The sequence below is a fragment of the Nicotiana tomentosiformis genome, chromosome 1 (assembly GCF_000390325.3).
Source record: "Nicotiana tomentosiformis chromosome 1, ASM39032v3, whole genome shotgun sequence".
In the NCBI taxonomy this organism is placed as follows: domain Eukaryota; kingdom Viridiplantae; phylum Streptophyta; class Magnoliopsida; order Solanales; family Solanaceae; genus Nicotiana; species Nicotiana tomentosiformis.
In genome coordinates, this window is record NC_090812.1 from 33247450 (window position 1) to 33263311 (window position 15862).

Here is a 15862-nt window from a genome sequence, read left to right on the forward strand (position 1 = left end):
TTGTTATGAAATAACTTTCTTGCATCGAACATGATATATTTGAGGGCCAATGCCCCCCAGTATTCGAGGTCGATTGTAAAGAGGCCTCGGATACTGTTGATTTGTTTCTAAGTTAGCACGATCAATGGTTGCCTCATTAAAAACCTTGCCGAAAAACCCATTTGGGATAAAACCGGTCTAAGGGAAAAAGAGTGCAACGCGTGCTTTCAGAATTAGGCCTTCGTGTTGAAGGATCCATCCTAGCTCCTGATCGGACTCCTGCAGGGGTTAGTTTCAAAATGTAAACGAATATGGGAGGGTCGTACCTTAGCAGTAGTATCATTTTAGGTGCGACACATTCCACTTGCTTGATAGTTGTTTACCGTTTATGATACTGAGCTTGTATGATCCTTTTCCGACGTTTTCGAGAACCTGATATGGTCCTTCCCAGTTCGGTCCTAGTTTTCCTTCATTTATATTTCGGGTACTGAGGGTGACTTCTCTTAGCACCAAGTCCCCAAGTTTAAAATGGCGAAGCTTGGTTCTTCGATTATAGTATCTTTCGATTCGCTGCTTTTGGGCGGCCAATTGGACAAGAGCAGCTTCTCGTTTTTCATCCGATAATTCAAGGCTAGTGTTCATAGCCTCGTTATTTGACTCTTCTATTGCATATCTAAACCTGCCACTGGGTTCCCCGATTTCAACTGGAATCAAGGCTTCAGAGCCATATACTAAGGAGAATGGGGTTGCCCCAGTACTAGATTTTGATGTTGTTCGATATGCCCAAAGAACTTCGGGTAGAATTTCTCTCCATTTTCCCTTAGCGTCGTTCAACCTCTTCTTTAGGTTTTGAATGATAGTTTTTTTTGTTGATTCGGCCTGTCCGTTCCCACTGGGGTGATACGGTGTTAATAATATCCTTTTTATTATGTGGTCTTTGAGGAATTTTGTCACTTTGCTCCCGAGAAACTGTTTCCCGTTGTCACATACTATTTCGGCGGGTATCCCGAATCGACATACGATATGATCCCAGATAAAGTCTATAACCTCTTTCTCTCTTACTTTCATGAACGCCTATGCTTCAACCCATTTAAAGAAATAGTCAGTCATAAATAGAATGAACTTAGCTTTACCTGGGGCCGATGGCAGAGGGTCGACAATATCTATTCCCCATTTCATGAATGGCCATGGGGATAGGACTGAGTGAAGTTGCTCTCCGGGCTGATGAATCATTGGTGCAAACCTTTGAAATTTGTCACATTTTCGAACAAACTCCTTTGCATCTTTGTCCATATCGATCCAATAATACCCTGCCGTGATTATTTTTTGGACTAATGAGTCAGCACCGGAATGATTTCAACAAGTGCCCTCGTGCACCTCACGTAGGATGTAGTCGGTGTCTCCTGGACCTAAGCATACTGCCAATGGTCCATCGAATGTCCTTCGGTATAACGTTCCATCTACAGTTAATATGAATGGAGCAGCTTTGGTTCGTAGGGCCCTCAAATTTGTAGGGTCCGATGGGAGCTTTCCATTTTTTAAGTATTCAATATACTTATTCCTCCAATCCCAGGTTAAGCTTGTAGAATTTATCACGGCATGACCTTCTTGATCACGAATCTCGAGAGCTAAACGATAGTCCCTGAGCTTATCTCACCTTTCTCGACCGATGATCCCAAATTTGCAAGTGCATCGGCCTCGTTGTTTTGCTCTCGTGGAACATGCTGTAAAGTCCATTCTTTGAAATGGTGCAAAGTGACCTGCAGTTTGTCCAAATACCTTTGCATTCTATCTTCTCCAACGTCGAAGGTTTTGTTTACTTGATTTACCACCAGTAAGGAGTCACACTTGGCTTCAATGACTTCTGCTCCCAAGCTTTTAGCTAGCTCGAGACCTGCAATCATGGCCTCATACTCGGTCTCGTTGTTAGTCAACCTAGTAGTTTTGATAGATTGCCTAATAGTGTTACCCGTGGGTGTCTTTAAAACGATGCCTAGCCCGGACCCCTTCACGTTCGAAGCCCCGTCTGTAAAAAGGGTGCATACCCCGATAATGTACCCGATTTCAATAAGAGTTCTTTTCCAACTTTGGGTATGAGGGTCAGCGTGAAATCGGCCATGAAGTCCGATAAAATTTGAGACTTGATGGTTGTACGGGGTTGATATTCGATATCGTACCCACTGAGTTCGACGGCTATTTGGCCAATCGGCCAGATAGTTCGGGCTTGTGCAAAATATTACGGAGTGGGTAAGTGGTCAATACACATATGGGGTGACAATAAAAGTACGGTCTTAACTTTCTAGAGGCACTTATCAGTGCAAGTGTCAATTTTTCTAAGTGTGGATATCTAGTTTCTACTATCCTAAGGTTCGACTTACATAATAGATAGAAAATTGCATACCTTGCTCTTCTCGAACTAGGACACTGCTTACCGTAATTTTTGATACTGCCAAGTACAAGCAAATTTTTTCGTCTATTTTTGGAGTATGAAGCAGTGGTGAGCTCGATAGATATCGTTTTAATTCTTCTAATGCCTGTTGGCATTTCGGGGTCCAAGCAAAATCGTTCTTCTTTTTGAGTAGAGAGAGAAATTTGTGACTTCGATCTAACGACCTTTAAATGAATCGGCCCAAGGCTGCAATCCGTCCCATTAGCCTTTGCATGGCCTTTACACTGTCCACGATGGTAATGTCTTCGATAGCCTTGATTTTGTCGGGGTTAATATCGATCCCTCAATTTGACACTATGAAGCCGAGGAACTTGCCCGAACCGACCCCGAAAGCACATTTCTCGGGGTTGAGCTTCATGTTGTATTTCCTTAAAATCTCGAATATTTCCTGCAAATAGGTCAAATGGTCCTCTACGCGCAGGGACTTAACTAGCATGTCATCAATATAAACTTTCATTGATTTACCTATTTGTTCCTCGAATATTTTGTTTATTAGGCGTTGGTAAGTAGCTTCTGCATTTTTTTAGCCCGAAGGGCATCACATTATAATCATATGTTCCATACTAGGTTACAAATGAAGTCTTTTCCTGGTCTTCCGGGTTCATTTGGATTTGATTATACCCGGAATAGGCATCGAGAAAAGTGAGGACCTCATGGCCGGCCGTGGCATCGATCATGAGATCGATGTTGGGCAGCGGAAAGGAATCTTTGGGACATGCCTTATTCAAATCCTTATAATCTACACACATTCTAAGTTTGTTCCCTTTTTTAGGCACTACAACTACATTGGCTAACCATTCAGTATATTTCACCTCCCGAATGGACCCGATTTTGAGAAGTTTAGTTACCACGTCCTTTATGAATGCGTGCTTTACCTCGGACTGGGGTCTCCTCTTTTGCTTCACCGGTCTGAACCTAGGGTCCAAGCTTAGCCGATGCGTCGTTATATTCGGTGGGATTCCTGTTATATCTAAATGGGACCAAGTAAAACAATCTACGTTATCGATAAGAAATTGAATAAGTTTTTTCCTGAGTTGGGGGGTTAACCCCGTTCCCAGGTATACCTTTCGTTCGGGCCAGTGCTCGATTAGCATGACTTGCTCCAATTCCTCAATCGTTGATTGGGTAGCGTCGGAATCATCGGGAACTACGAAGGATCGAGGGATCCTTTGATTATCATCTTCATCGATCTTCTGGTTGGGCTAAAGCTGATGTCTGTGATTGCTATTTGGCATCTCGTTCCCCTTTTGAGTCCGATCCCTTTTTTGGCGACGGCGAGGATATCGGATTTGCTTCCTCGATGGCAAACATTTCTCTTGCGGCTGGTTGTTCTCCGTACACTACTTTGACTCCCCTCGATGTTGGGAATTTAAGAACCTAGTGTAGGGTCGAAGGTACAACTCTTATGTTGTGGATCCATGGCCTTCCAAAAAGGGCGTTGTACCTCATGTCGCCTTCGATCACGTGGAACATCATTTCCTGGATGGTCTCGGCCACATTTATCGGCAGAATTATCTCGCCTTTGGTGGTTTCACATGCCATATTGAATCCGTTTAGAACCAGGGTTGCGGATACGACCTGGTCCTGTAGACCGAGCTGTTCTACAACCTTCAATCTAATGATGTTGGCCGAGCTACCTGGATCAATTAACACACGCTTAATTTTACTTTTATTCATAAGTATGGATATTACCAGTGCATCGTTATGAGGTTGTATGACTCCTTCTGCATCTTCATCATTGAAGGACAAAGTTCTCGTGGGTGCGTAATCCCGAGATCGAGATCGATTTTCCCTCACAATCGATGTCTTAGTGCGTTTAAGCACCGACCCTTGAGGGGTATCAACGCCGCCGATGATCATGTGGATGACGTGCTGTGGTTCTTCTTATTAGTGTTGTTTGCCGAAATCCCTGTTTTTGAAATGGTTCTTCGCCCTGTCGCTTAAAAATTCTCGTTGGTGCCCTTTATTGAATAATCGGGCTACCTCCTCTCTTAGTTGCCTGCAATCTTCCATTATGTGGCCATGGGTGCCATGATATTCGCACATTTGATTGGGATTCCTTTGGGAAAGATCGGTCTGCATGGGTCGAGACCATTTAATGTCTTTGATGCGTCTGATAGCCGACACGATGGCGGATGCATCAATGCTGAAGTTATACTCTGATAGCCGAGGTGCTTCCTTAAATCCTGTAGGCCTGTCAAACCCACTTCTGTCTGTCAGCCCCCGAGACCCTTGACCTCGATCACTTCTTTTGTTGCTTTGTCCGAGGTTCTGTCTCGATTCATTGATTTTGTGGTTTCCACTATACGATCGGTATCGGTCTCAGATCGGACCTTATTCTTGATTGATATCCCTTCGAGCAGCGGGATCAGCCCCCAGCTGATCATCTTCGACTCTAATTTTTGATTGGTACCGATTGTGCACGTCAGCCCAAGTGATAGCTGGGTACTCGATCAGGTTGTGCTTCAGCCGCCGTGATGCCGTTGAACTTCGTTCGTTCAAACCTTGAGTGAAAGCATGAACAACCCAATTGTCTGTGACTGGTGGAAGATCTATTCGTTCCATTTGAAAACGAGATACGAACTCCCTTAGCATCTCGTTATCCTTTTGTCTTACCTTGAAAAGGTCTGATTTCCTCATTGCCACCTTTATGAACCCGACATGTGCCTTTACGAAAGAATCTACTAACATGGCAAATGAGTCGATCGAATTCGGTGGTAGGTTGTGATACCAAATCATTGCTCCCTTCGAGAGGGTCTCTCCGAATTATTTTAACAACACATATTCGATTTCATCGTCCTCCAAATCATTGCCCTTAATGGCACACGTGTAAGAGGTGACGTGTTCGTTGGGATCGGTCGTTCCGTTATATTTGGGAATTTCGAGCATACGGAATTTTTTAGGGATTCGTTATGGGGCTGCGCTCGAGCACGAATTCTTTGGAATCCAACCCTTTTATCATTGGTGGAGCTCTCGGGATCTAATCGACCCTTGAATTATATGTTTTTACTTTTTTATCATTGGCTTCGACTCGCTTTGTGAGCTCCTCGAGTATTTTAGCAATTTCGGGAGTAGTCCTCGATTCTTGCTCATTTGACCTCACTATGGCTGGCTCCGTTCTGTGGGCAATTTCTCGAGGTGCACTGGGCTTCGGCCTGCTTAGTAGCTGGGTTTGGCTCTACAACTGAGCTATCGCTACTTGTTGGGCTTGCAACATTTCAAAAATTATACGCAAGCTGACATCATTTTCCTCAATGTTATGGGTGTCTCGAGGTGCAGACCGAGTGTCACCATGAATGTTATTTTCAGGTTCAGAATGTAGGTTCGCCTCAATGGCCACATGCGAATTGATATCTATCGGCACTCCGATCCGAGCTCCAACGGCGTTGACAAATAGTCTTTCGGTACTGGGTGTCAAGTTGTTGTTCTCATCTTGAAGACCAGCTTCGTTGTCGATAGGTAAGGCCATTTGATTGGTAGTTAGTCGTTGTTAATCCTAAATCCAAGATACTTTCGAAAACAAGCGCAAAACGGTGTGTTTTTGCAGATTCGTATCAAATAACCACTGTTATCCTTAGCCCCACGGTGGGCGCCAAACTGTTTACCCGAAAAACGGATAGAGTTGAATCTGTAAGTAATTCTAAGGATATGTGATATAGATTAATACAAATCGTAAGGATAAATAGAAATATCAAATATGGATTGCAAAAAATGCAAAATAAACAAGGTTGTAAAGAAGATGATTTTTAGGACTAAGCAAGATGAATCAATTTATGAAGCTTAAAAGAGTAACTCTTGAATATAGGAGAATATGGTGCTTGAATTACAATGTAAGCCTAAGAACTCCCCTCTACAGAAATGTAGCCATCCTCTTTATAGTGGAGGATCCTACTTTAGATATAATTAAAAATACATAGTGGACAACTCTAGATATATTAGTTTTTCCCTAATTTCTACCGAGATTCTCTCCCTTAGTGTGTTTGCAACTGCTCTTGTCTGTGAGCTCGAGCTCGATTGGCCTCGGTGCTGGTCGGTATTGCTTCTAGATCTCGACGTGGAATCGGAATCAGGTGATGATTTGGGCTCGGTATCGGTTGGCCTCTACCCCTTAAGCTCGAAATCATGTCATCATAGTTCGATTCGGACCCGAACTCGATAATGACTTCGAACTCGGTATTTGACCTATACCTGAAATCTGAAGCTCGTTCATACCATCTTCGGAACCCATCTCGATATTATGAAGTCTTTCTTTGATCCATAATGTTTCGAGCTCAATCAATCGTACGAAGACCGAAATCTATTTCGACCGTATACAATGTCATCATTTAGCCATCTTCCCAACCAACTATATGTTTGTTGTGTCAAATGAACTCCATCCCAACTATGTATGCACTGGGGTCAACACACACTGGAAATCTTGAAGCTCCACATTTTTTATGTATGTCAAAATTATATTCTCCTCCTATCCCGCAACAATCTTTCTGTATAGTGTTTTTATCAAATCTTGCAATATAATACATTTCAAGCAAGAAAGCTAAGTTTATATGTGAATGCTTATACGTTTTGATAAATATACATATATATGTAGTTTGGAAATGTCATGATATACTTTTTGAAAATTTAGTACATTTTAAAAATATATTTTGGAGGATAAATTGATTTTCAGGAAGAAGCTTTGTAGAGAAAAGATGTAAAATTCTAGAAAGAAATTAATTTTTGGAAACTGGAAACTTTGCAGGACCTAAAAAGCAAGAAAAAAGAACTTATGATTAAAAATGGGATCTTTGGCAAATACCCAGGCGGTTTGGAAAATTATTTACCTGCCATTGCCCATATGGTTTGCCCCCTAACCATTATTTTTAATATCCAGTCAAAGCTAACCAAATGAAGTCAAATTAAGCTATTAAATCAAGCCAAAAAAAGCCAATTCAAGCCAAGTCAAGTCAAATCAAGCTAAGCCAAGCCAAATGTGTAACTGGGGTAGGTATGGATAATTAGTTTTAATTGGATAAGTATGTATTGTAAATAATTTTTAAATAGGTAGAAAATGGTAATTATTTTATGCTCAATAGATATTTTGCATAAATTGTTCGTTAAAAATGGGGCAAAAAAAGGATATTTTTACTCACTAACCAAGACTCACGGCATTTTGTAGTAGCCAATAGCCACAAATAGGCATTGTAGTAGTCACCATAAATCAGGGTAATATTTAGGTACTCTTTTTTCAGCTCTTCAATGGCTTGCAAATGATTATTGTAGAAAAATGCCAAATTATTCAAATCTTTCAAGCAGTGGTACTCATCGTAGCGGTTGAATCGTTGGTCCTCAATTACGTTGGGGAAATTGGGATACAACCTATTGGGAAATTGCCCGGAAGTACAATTTGAGTAGCCCAAAACCAATGACTCTCTGAAAATAGGAATTAATCATTAGAAAACGACTTTAGATAAATAAAAGGGTATAAGAATGTTATCAAAAGTTAAAAATAAAATTAAGACTTACTCTAACACCTTTAATGATGGTCTGAAGAACTTCTGGCACCATGCTTCTCCGCTCTTCCATTGTTTTACCTTGCAATCAGCCAAAGTTGAATTCATTTCCTCCTATTTCTCCAACTAGGAAAAGAGCCTTCTTCAATTTTGCTATGCAATCTAGCAAGCAAGATAGAGAAAAATATCAATTCAACTTGCGCGCCGTTAGTTAGCTAATTATAAGTACTAGACTCTAAACCAATGCCATTATATTTCCTTAATTAATTGGAAGTATTTACCTAAATATAATTAATTATCAGTAGAGCAAGTGATTTCGAAATGAGAAGACATCCAATCAAGTTGTACACTTTTGTGAGAAGTAGAAATCTTCTTTTCTTCCAGGACTTGCTCTGATAAAGCAGTAGCCCCTGCTACTGCAAAATTCGCACCATGTCTAAAATTTGCACTTTGAAGCTTGTAGGGATTTAGGAGAGGAAGACCAGATTCCAAAGCTGTCAAAAACAAAGTAAAAGAAACATACATAAGTATGCATTGTTTTAATATTAACACAATGGGTACATTTCAACAACCCTATTGTTTACCCGTAAAATGGTATAGTTGAATTTGTTACGTGATTTATATACAAGCGAACTGGTTTAATCCAAAATTGACAAACAAGATTAAAAATAAGACTTATCGATTAAAATCGAAGGAAATGACAAACTTGACCCCGAGAGCAATGCCTCCAAGGACAGAAATAAGCACAATGTAAAGAACAAATAATGTTATTTTATTGAGCTTGAGAATGGAATATAGCATAAATTTTGCAAAGAATCTCGTGTCCCACAATGATTGTTAAGCCTACTATTTATAGTTACACCTATGGAAACAACATCCTAGGATCAAGCCCCTCTTAAATGGCAATAAAAGAGTCACTGATGAATATGTAACAGCAGACCATGAATACAAATATTCTCTGCAACGGCTACCCATTTAATGCCAGCGAATATTCTTCATTGAATGTTATCCGATGGCAAAAATTTGATCTGTCCACGTTGATCATGCTCTCTTCGGGGTCTATCCGATGCCAATTGCAGCTTTACTTTCTACCTGTCTTCGGTTCCACGTGTCACGCTACCATTTGATCATTTAATATAAATCAATTTAATATAAATTAGCAGTTGTACCTCAAGTCTCCGTCCAATGGTCGATCCGAGCAATCTACTGACCGCCGCTGGGACTGACTCCAAAATCTGCACAAGAAGTACAAAGTGTAGTATGAGTACAACCGACCCTCTGTACTCTGTAAGTGTCGAGTCTAACCTTGGCGAAGTAGTGATGAGGATAAGGCGGGTCACTTACAATAACCTGTACTTAATATAATAATAATAATAAGATAGAAGTACTCAAAAAGGTAAAGCCGTTAACTGATGAAAATAACTCAATCCTTGAAATCAGTAAAACCAGAAACATCAATCTTCAGAAACTCGTATGAAAACACTGAAAGCTAACACAATGTAATAAGGAATACAAAACACACAATCCGTTGCGGCTCGCAACCCGATCCCACCGTACAAATACGATCCTCCCTTATTTTACCATACCAATATCAATAATAACAAGTCAAATCCATTGCGGTGCGCAACCCCAAAAATTGGTCTCATCCAATTTCACACCTCAATTCAAGGTTATGAAATGGTCGAATGCAATGATAGTACCCAACAAGAGTCGGGGTCGATTTTTACAGGGAGCTATATATGGGAGTTATGAGTATATATTATAGTATGTGAATTTGACTATCTCAATTTACACTTCCACAAATTTGAGTTATTTTTAATTCTAATTTAAATCTAAGAGTGCAAGCTAAGAAATAAAACTAAGAAATTCTAATTCTAATTCCATGTTCGGTCCGCAGATTTCTTCAACTTGTAGGAACTGGAGGTCTGCGGCCGCATAATTCTGATCTGCGGCCGCGAGGCTTTCTTTCTGCGGTCCACAGAATTATAAATGCAGTCGCATCTTGCTCTTCTGCGGTCCGCACAATTACATCTGCGGACGCGTAGCCCTTCTTCTGTGGCCGCACAATTTTTGTGCGGACCGCACTTCTGGGAGACATGGAATTCACATTCTCTAAACTTTTGTTCCTAGCCATCTTCTGCGGCCGCACAATTCATGTGCGGACCGCACTTTGCACAAAGATCTACCGCCCTTTTCTTCATCATTTGCGGCCGCAGATGATATTCTACGGTCCGCACTTCTGAGCTTCTGTGTCTTTTATGTCCTTGAGTTAGATTACTCCTTTTTGAGTTGGGTTTCATCTCGGGAGTCCATCTTCCAATTTTCCTGTAATTTAGCACATTTTATCAGTTTTCGAGAACACAATTAAATGTTTTTGGACTAAAACAAAAGCTAAAAGGCGCTAATAATTAATCAAAATCCCCACTTATCAACTCCCCCAAACTTAAGTTTTTTCTTGTACTCAAGTAAATAAATTAGTTCCCACCTCCACAAGTTAAGGGCCATTCCAACTAATCAAAGATGAGTCATTCACACATCAATTGGGATCAACAATTACCCACACCACTTATGAATTATCAACAAGGCAACAAGTTAAACATTTATGCACAAATAGGTCTAATGTGACATTTAAGCATCAAGAGTTGACTTTACTCATCAAGGAAGCTCGCTCTTTCATGTAGGTCATTATGGATCCCAAACTCCTCCTCCTCAACTCTCCGTTTGCCTATCTCACTTAAAACTTTTAGTACTCAATCCAAAGACTTTCGAAAGGTTCACTCATCTCTCTCAAAAGAATGTCGCAAGTACGGCTTTAAGTACCATAGGCTTACCCTCATGTAGATCACCACTAATGTAAGCTCACTCGGCTTGAAATCACGTAGGGCATTTTAGGAATGCAATGAAGTCTTTTGAATATGCTATGATAGAGCGGGTTCATCTTTCCTTAAGCACTCCATTTCTGTTCTCGGCTCATGCTTTGCCAATTCTTTGAGGCATTTTTCTTTTCCCTGGGGGAAACTAGAGAGACTTAACATCACTCTTTCTTGATTATGACATTCATTTTCTCCCCCTTTGATTTCTCCATGCTTTGCAATATTACTTTTCTTTGAATCCCTTCAATTTTTCCACTTATTCACTTTCTTTTTGCATTTTTCTTTTTGCTCTTTCCTTTTCATCACTTTTTTTCTCTTTTTGTGTCTTGATGCCTTTTCCAAGTTCCTCGTCTCTCCCCCAAACTTATATTTTTTAAGCCAATTATTTCACAAGAGTGTAAAGGAAAGCTCAGGTGCAAAGAGAGGGTCACAACAAAACGGGTAAAAGCTTTGTGACATGGTTATCAAATGAGAAAGGTTTGAGGCTCAAATGGGTTGACTAGGGATAACAACATTGGTAGGCAATGAAAAACTTCAAGTGAGTCAAGGAAAGCCTACAATCACTTCTCAAGCCAAGCAAACTTTAAGATTTCGCCTTGAAACACATTCGGGGAAAGTTCTAGACCATTCGCATGGGTACTTGGACTTGCAACAAAAACATCTAACCTCTCATGCAACTGGATTGTTAAAGAGGATAGAGTCGAGGGTCCACAACGACCATATTCAAGATTGAAAATCACTATAGTTTGACTAAACCACTCGATGATTGCCTAAGTCAACACAAGAGTCACAAGGTCACTAACTAGAGCTATTTCTTTCCAAAAACCTTATTTTTAACCATAAACGCGTAGTTAAGTGTGTTGGTACCAAGTGAAGCATGTTTGACTCTTTGAGCATGACTCAATTAGGTCTTTTTATTTATTACTACTACTATTATTACCTAAATACCAAAAACGGACTCAATCCCTTAAGAAGGTTGTCACGCCATCCATCGTTGGGAAGAGTCACCCGGTTCACACAAAAACTACCTTTGAAAAGAACCGCGGAATTAAGAAAATCAAAGGCTTATTATCTACTAAAATATGAAAAGAAGCTATTAAATTAAAAAGAAACTACTAATTCAAAAAGAAGCTACTTAGTTAAACACTAACTAATAAGAAAACAAACATAAAAGAAGCTACAAAACAAAAACTATTGAAAGTGTAACGAATATACATAATGAGAGAGTAGAGAGAATATATACATAATGAGAAAGAAGAAAAAAATAGTATTTAGTTAATTGCAGGCCAAATGTCTCAGAATCATCAAAATATATCAAATAAACTCCATCCTCCCCCCCTCCCCAAATAAAAATAAGCATTATCCCCAATGCTTAATAAAATAAGAATAAAGGAAGGGTCAGAGTGAAGAAAACTATCTATGGCTCTGTGGCCATCTCTATGTCCCCAACAGTGGCACTGACCTCGGCCTCATCCAATTGGATCTCATCATCCTCAACTCCGGGAGTGGATGGGTTGGTAAACATCTGATATACTACCTCGGTAGTGTCAACAACAATGTTTGGCTCCTCAGACTGGTTAGCCGGTGCTGTAGGATCTGGGCCTGGGTGGTGCGTATCAATCAGCATATCAAATGGAATGTCTCCGGCTGCTGCAAGCTTGGTAACCTGTCTCCGGAGCTTGTCCACTAACTTCTTGGAGGCCTGGGACTTCCGCATCTTCTTCACTTCCTTTCCCAGCTCTTCTATTACTGATCCATGCTGCACCAGCGTGGCCATAATTATGTTCTGATTCTCTAAGAGCTTCTTCAAGGTTTCTTCAATTGTGGGGGGAATATGGGGTGCAAGAATGGATGACTATGTTGCAACATGACTGGATATGTCAGACAGCTTTGCAGTAGCTACCTGCATCATGTTGTTGAGGCTCACCAGAGTCTAGGAGACTCGTAGTGTAGAAAGTGGAGCAGTAGGCATACGCACCGACTTCAAAGCCGAGATGGAAGGCACTGAGGCTGAAGGTGGAGGCATGGCTGCTGCACTGGCTGAAGGCTCTTCTGAAGTGGAGGGTATGTTGGTTGTCTCTGCAGCTACTAGCGATGGCTCATCAGATTGGCCTATGGTGGTAGTCGGCTGACCCTTTCTCTTAGAGTTGTGTGCATCCATCAGAGAATACTATGAGAAGGGCTTCTTAGCCCGAACCTTCGTATCCAAATCTCTCGGCTCCACTCGTGCATCCGTAAGGTACTCAATAATGGTGTTGGGATATGGGTAGGAGGTATCAACTTCCCTGGTGACCACAAACATGTTGGCCAACATCACGACACCCACATTGATCGGGTACCTGGCCATGATGGAGGCGACTAGAACTGCCCGTGGGATAGGAAGGTTTATTTCATTCTGGCACGGGTCTAGTCTACTGCAGACAAAGGTCTGCCATCCCTTCGCCTTAAAGTTTAGGGTGTTATGCTGAATAGGAACCCCTGCGGTGATCCATGGTGGTGGTAGCCCCAGAACTGCAAGAATCTCAGCTAGCCATGGGCGCGCTGCATCTCCCATTGCCAGCTTCTCCAAGTATTGTGCAGGCTCAAAATCATCAAATTCCAAGTAGGTGTTCAATGTGTGTTGGTCAAACCGCATCTTCAGATTCCTCACTTTGGTCACTTTTGTCCCTTTCTTTATGTGCGCCACATTGGCGTAGAACTCCCGGACAAGATACTCCTTTGTGTCCACTACGCTCTGGGTGAACCAACTCCACCCCTTCCACTCTCAGAACTGCCTCAAGACTGTCGGATCGTACTTTTCAAGGTCTTTCAGTTGGAACTGTCACTCAAGAGTGAGCGATCTCACTGGCCACCACCCACAAAAACTTGTGAAGGCAGCCATACTGACGAACTGGTCCTCCCATACCTCTTTCTTCTTCGATCGCTCAAGGCCTACAACTGTAGTATCTCCCCCTTGGCCATCATCTAGAATATCATCAACTGTAGCCGCTGGTGCCTCAGGGATAGGTGTAGAGGAGGGCTCAGAAGCCTGATTGGCACTCTCCGAACCCTCGGAGGTACTATGTGATGTGGAAGGCTCGTCCCAGAGTTGATTCCTCCCCAGTGGCTTTGATTGGACAGTCGACTGCTCTTTAACTGAGTTTCCCTCTGATGCTTCCCTAGTTGGGGCATAAGAACTGGATTCGGAGGGCTCTGCATTTCTTCCTCCACCGGCTGTAGCCTTCATTGTGATTATCTTTTGGAGGGCGAGGGGTAAAGTACTTTTGCCTCGGCCTCTAGAAGGTTCACCCCTCCCCTTTAAAGTATCTCCTCGGCCTTGAGATCTAACCATTTTCTGTAATAAGCAATAGCAGGTGTCAGTTGTAATTCAAGTGTAACATACAAGAACATTCCAGAGAGATAATGAATACACCGTGTAAAACATGCTTGCAGGGTAGGGGAGTGCGGTCCACACAATTATAAGTGCGGCCGCAGGCAGTGCATTTGCAGACCGCACAATTTGATATTGCAGCCGCAAAACGGAATCTACTGTCTGCACAATTATTTGTGCGACCGCAGATTTGGAGTGCAGTCCACACTTTTATCATTGCGGCCGCAACTTAGATACCCCAAAATGCCAACTCTCTGATGATAGAGAGTGGACTGTTTTGCGTCCGTAATCACTTTTCTGCGGCTGCGATGGGATTTTTGCGATCCGCATAATTTTCATCGTAGCCGCAGAATTAGTCTTGACTAATGTAACCTAATCTCAACTTCTGCAAACCGCACAATTTCTTGTGCGGCCGCAAATTTCAAAACATTTACGAGCAGAGTTCTAGGGTTAACAATTGTTTTCATAAATTTGACATGGTGTTAACATTTAAGCATGAAAATAAATTCACCCATTCCCCTTAGAGCAATTACCAGTTGACCCACTACAGTTTAAACCCCATATGGTTGTAAAATTGAATTCTACTGACAAATGGCCTAAAACTAAATAACAAATTCTAAATTAAACTAAATATTGAAAAATTCTAAAATTAATTGAGGCATACCAAATATGAAGTAATGTAAATGAGTGATCACATATGTTGATTGTGTGTGGCAGATGATTCAACAGACGATTTTAATATTTTAGATTTGTGAGTGCTCAGAGAGGGAAAAAATGAACATTAGCCCTAAGTCTACTATTTATACTGGACGGTCTGACTAAGGCACAAAGAGATGAGTGCGGCCACAGAATTCCTACTGCGGTCCGCACTCTATTACCTGGGGCTCAAAAGCCCTTGCTGATCTGCGATCCACAAAATTTGTAGTGCGACCACAGTATTTTGTTGCGGACCGCAGATTTTAATGGGCGACAGCACTTTAGCCATTTCTCTAACAAACCAACTTCAGAGAGTTCGAATTTTTCCCTTTCAATTTGTACGGTATGCACTGTAATTGTGCGGTCGCAGCTCCCTTTTGCTGTAGTAATCACAATTGTGCGGTCCGCAAAATGTACATGCGGTCCGCACTTCTTTCCATACTTAGCCAATTTTCTGGACACAGTCCCTGTAAAGTACATTCATCCCTGCAACACACTTCAAATCTAGTTAGCACAAAAATAATGCCTATCTACAAAAGAAGAAAAAAAAGAAAAAGAAACATGGGTTACCTCCCAAGAAGCGCCTGATTTAACATCGCGACACGATGCAGATTACCTTCATTTGAAATGAATAATTGCCACCACGTAGCCATCATCAACCTTTTCCAAATAATGCTTCACCCGATGACCATTGACTCGGAATACCTTATTATTTTTGTTCTTCAAGTCCAAAGCACCAAAAGGTATCACACCCACAATTTCAAAGGAACCACTCCACTTAGATTTTAGCTTTTCGGGAAATATCTTCAACCGTGAGTTGAACAACAAAATAAGATCCCCACCTTGAACTCGTTGTTCCGAATGTATTTGTCATGAAGGTACTTCATCTTCTCTTTGTACAAGGACGAACTTGTATATGCATGGTATCGAAACTCATCCAATTCATTCAAATGTGCAACCCGCAAGTTAGTTGGTGCATCCCAATCAAGATTCAACTTCTTTAAAG

General features: G+C 41.4%; 1 pseudogene; it reads right to left on the reverse strand.

Moving 5' to 3' along the window:
* Positions 1-6703: 6703 nt before the first annotated feature.
* LOC138905393 (GDSL esterase/lipase At5g03980-like) lies at positions 6704-8892 on the reverse strand (annotated as a pseudogene).
* Positions 8893-15862: the final 6970 nt, after the last annotated feature.